The sequence below is a fragment of the Streptopelia decaocto genome (assembly GCF_964273445.1).
Source record: "Streptopelia decaocto genome assembly, chromosome: 14".
In the NCBI taxonomy this organism is placed as follows: domain Eukaryota; kingdom Metazoa; phylum Chordata; class Aves; order Columbiformes; family Columbidae; genus Streptopelia; species Streptopelia decaocto.
Window position 1 is genome coordinate 8292351 of NC_138669.1, and position 4360 is coordinate 8296710.

Consider the following 4360-nt stretch of genomic DNA (forward strand, 5'->3'; position numbering starts at 1 on the left):
ATTACAGTAATGGGAATATGATTGACATGCTAAATGTCTTTCCTTGAGCCAGAGAGATTATAGGATGATAAATATGAGAAGGGACATGCAGCTGGTTTTGCAGGAGGCTTGACATGTGCCCAGTTGTTAGAGGGGCTGTAGCCCTCCTGATGTTCCCTATGTCGGAGCAGGGACGTGCTGGGGTTCTGCAGCAGGTGACAGCAGACCTGGGACCCAGGCAGAGGTCACTCACAAGGTCCAATTTTTCCCCCGTCATGGGCTGCAGCACCAGCAGGATCCCTATCGCACGCTAATATTGGATTATGATCGTGAGACTCCACAATGTCACACTGATAAGGGTGAGGTTTTTTCCCCTGTACAAGCCTGTTCCATTTTAACACGTAGGTATGTCAAGTGAAGGGAATATTTTCCCTTCTGCATCAGACTCCAGCTTTGCTGAGGTCACTCACAGGAGCGTGTCTGCAAATGTCAGGGCTGACAAGGAGTAAAGTTGTGTGGTCCAGGGTTCTTCAGAGGCTGCAGGGAAGGGACAGTGCCAGGGGGGCAGCCCCTGGTGGGAATGGGGTGCTGGGCACCCAGAGGTGGTGAAGGAGAGGCTGGTGTTCGTGAGCTGTGCTGGCAGAGCTGCTTGGCTCTGCATTTCAGAGGTTACTGCAAGGTTGCAAGGACAGTTAAATCATTAAGAGTTACCAGGTTTCCCAAGCTTATCCAACTTGTGTTTCTGGAGTAGGCTAGAAGAACATCTTTCCTCTTACTTGCTCAAGTCTTTCTAACATGAGCAAGAGCTTGGCGCAGCCTGGGAGAGTTTCTCACATCTCCGTTTACCCTGCCTGTCAACAGCCAATGTGAGGTGCTTCAAAAGCATAGTTGGACCAAAAGGTCATGGTGGAAACAGCTTATTTTGCTGAATGAATGAGAGCGCCCTTTTGCAACCCTAGACAAAGATTTCCACCAGAAACTGATGTTGCTGAGACAGAAATACTCTGGAGACAGCAAAACTTAATGTTGCTTCCACTTGAGCATTGCCTTGCAAAGAGCATCCGCAAACCAAGTCATCTTTGAAGAGGGAGAGGTGGGAGGCATTTTAAAGGAGAAAAATATGGTTGCAAAAAGCAAATGTGCATTGGGAAATTCCATTGTCCAGGGCTGGTTCCCATGCAGGTGCTGTGATCACTTTCTTGCTCCCTCCAGACCCAAAGGTCCCTGGGGGAGAAGATCAAGTGGTACTTGAGTGTACTGGCTTCCCTTGGGCTGAGCTCTAATTAATTAATTAAAATGCAGAAATGCATCAGAGCTTGTGTTCCCTTGTCCCTTCCTACTGAAAAACCACTTCAAAACCTCTGCCAGATCCACATGCATCCAAGTCCATACTGCACACTAAAATGTCAAAGTGGACAATAGCAACTAAAAATAGGCAAAGACAGGAACTTGCCTATAATATTTTAAAAGTTGGAGGATGGCAAAGCTATATATAACAAACACAGAAAAATGGGTTTTGTTGCTTAAATGAGGAAAACAAAAATGCATAGATGTTTAGCTGGATAACTGCTGTGATATAGGTTTAATTTCAAAACCAGAAATACTTTCGGGGTACTGTGCATTGCTGAGCTCACCTGGGGGCTGCTTCACAGTGTGTGGCCTTCCTGAGGAAGCTGGAGGACAAGTATGGATCATATCATAAAGGCACTGAGTGTTAGAGGGGGATTTTACCCTCTTCTCCCTTTTGCTATTCAGCTGAGCAGGTGAGAGGAGTGGAGGACAGTTTGGAAATGGGCTCACACAGCAGCTGCTGCCCAGCTATCTGGGCCATGGAGCAACATGTAAGGTGGCTCCTGCCATCACCTTTTGCTCTCCAGTTTGTGCTGGAAACCTGCTGCTCCATGGAGGGACAAGGGGACAGGAGTGGCCAAGGCTGCTGCTCCCTCTGCCAACTCCAGCTCAGAGCGAGGGGCTCAGCCCAGGGACCTAGACCCTGTGTCCAGCCCCACCATGAGCATCTGCCAGGGTGGGAACCCCCTACCAGAAGAGCTGCTTTGGTAAATATTCAAAAGAGCAGTTTTGCCTCACACAAGAAGTAGAAGAATAATCAGGAAATAAGCAGTTAAGCAACTCCAGTTGTTTTTTTTTTTTTTTTAATGTATCTATATGATTTTTACCAAATAATATCTTGATGATTAAGCATTCAAGATCCAACATTGATTCAAAGAAAACTTTGCGACTGAAGTTAATGGGAACATGTTCAATTCTGTAATCTGCAACTAGAGCTCTTAGCTTTTTTTTTTCCTGCTGATCCCTTTAATCCTTTAGCAACCATGTGTATTTTCTAAAGAGGTTTTCTGTATGTCCCTGGGGTATAAAATCACAATGGGAAAGAAGTACTTCTTATAAACTGCGAGCAACTGCAATCTGCCTCCAGCTCTGTTGGTAACACCCTGTGGATATTTGCTTCTCAGAGATTAGAGGAACAAAGCAAGAAGAGAGCAGCGTTCCATTATGGTAGAGCATATAATATTGTGATTATTACTCATGCCCCTCTGTCTAATTAATCATTTTGTGTGTTATTTGAAGACAAACAGGGCCTTTGGTTCATTATCGCTTATACATACACAGAACTGGAGTCACTTCAGTGCTGTCAGACTTGGTTAATCCCTGCCTGGGTTTTGTACATGTCTGGGTATCTGAATCATATATATGGCAAATGATCTACTAATATGTTTGCTCCACCAGTTTGTTCACACGGAGCCAAATATATGAAAGCATTCAAACTCCGGAAAGTGCAGATATGGTCCTAATGGACTTGACAAAGGCAGCTAATGTTAAAGGTTGTGAAAAAAGGGGCTGCTGATGAAATACCTTTTTTTTTTCATTCAAAGTGTTTTGTTTGTATTTCTTCTATTATTTATATTTTTTCCTGCTCAATGTTTTGAACCAGGAGGCAGGAAAGGGAATCAGGAGAACTCTGAACTCCCTGAAAACAGGATTAGGGGGCAAAATATCAATTTAATCTAAGACAGAGGAAAAGAGTGGTTGCTGAAGATGGGCATATTGTGGTACCCAAGCATGGGAGCCAGACTGAGCTGTAGCTCAGTTACTGCAGCTACTGTGATGCTGCAGTGGTGGAATAAATCACAGCAGCCACCTGGTTATCCTGTGCAGTTATCCTGCCTTCCCCATCGGGGCAGTTGCCCCCATCCTGCCTCTACTGTATGGCAGCTTTTCTTACACTGTCACTTTGAAAATCTGGGCCATGAATTTAAAATTTAAAGAAGCTCCATGTCCTTTTTTCTTCTCTGCTCATCTGCACACGAACAGAGTCTGTTTGCAGGCTCTGCACTTGGAAGACTTCACATTAAGACTGTAACATTTTGATTACAAGTGATATAAAATGCAGTTTGCTTTATTTCCTAATTAATGACAGTACATAAGGCAACCGTAAACTCAATTGCTTCCAACAGCTTTTTATATTCACTCAGAGGCATTTTCAGAAATATGACTCGTGTACCCAGCAAAATCTTTCCTTGACCAGATGTAGAAGGAAAGCACTTTTATTGGCTCTGTGATAATATCACTAAAGAGGAAACAAGCTATAAAAATAAATAAAACAAAAAAAAAAACACCACACGCACTGAATTTGAGAGTTGCTAAACTGATAGATATAGAAACAAATACAGAGAAGATAATAAGGCCTTTTACTGATAGTGGTGTCCTGTGTAAATAATGCAGACAAACTGAATAAGTCCCTCTGCAACGAGACTCATTAGAAACGCGTACGTTGGCCCAGAGCAATTACTTTGATTGTTCCCCAGCTGCTTTTCACAATAAATGTCCACGGACCCGCCAAGGTTGCAGCCATTTTGCTCACCACACATCCTTGCACTTATCTGTTTTTAGCATGGCCATATATCTGCAATGTATTTCCCACTCAGGATCTTATGCTCATTGCTTTATAGATCAGCTTTCATGAGAAGTGCTAGACCAGGACATTAGATTAAACAGGCACAGAACAAAGCGCCCACTTCCATAAGGAATTAGTATGGACAAGGGATATATTGACCCATGGCTGTCAGCACATTGATCTTGTCTTAAGTTTGCACCTGCAAAGGGGTGAGCTGCTCCTGAATCCCAATGGAATCCATGTAGATATTGCCTCCTAAAATGTCAAACCTGTCCACAAATTAGTCTAATTCACACTTCTTTGCTTGAAATTAAAGATAATGGACTTCTCTACACATTGGCATTCTAAGAGCTCAAGGGTAGGTTTTCAGAAATGAGAAACATCTGTGTCTCCCTGGAGCATGGGGATGAAGGTGGGATTGCCACATTCTGTCCAGGAGCTCCATGTTGGAGAGTCTTGTGTATC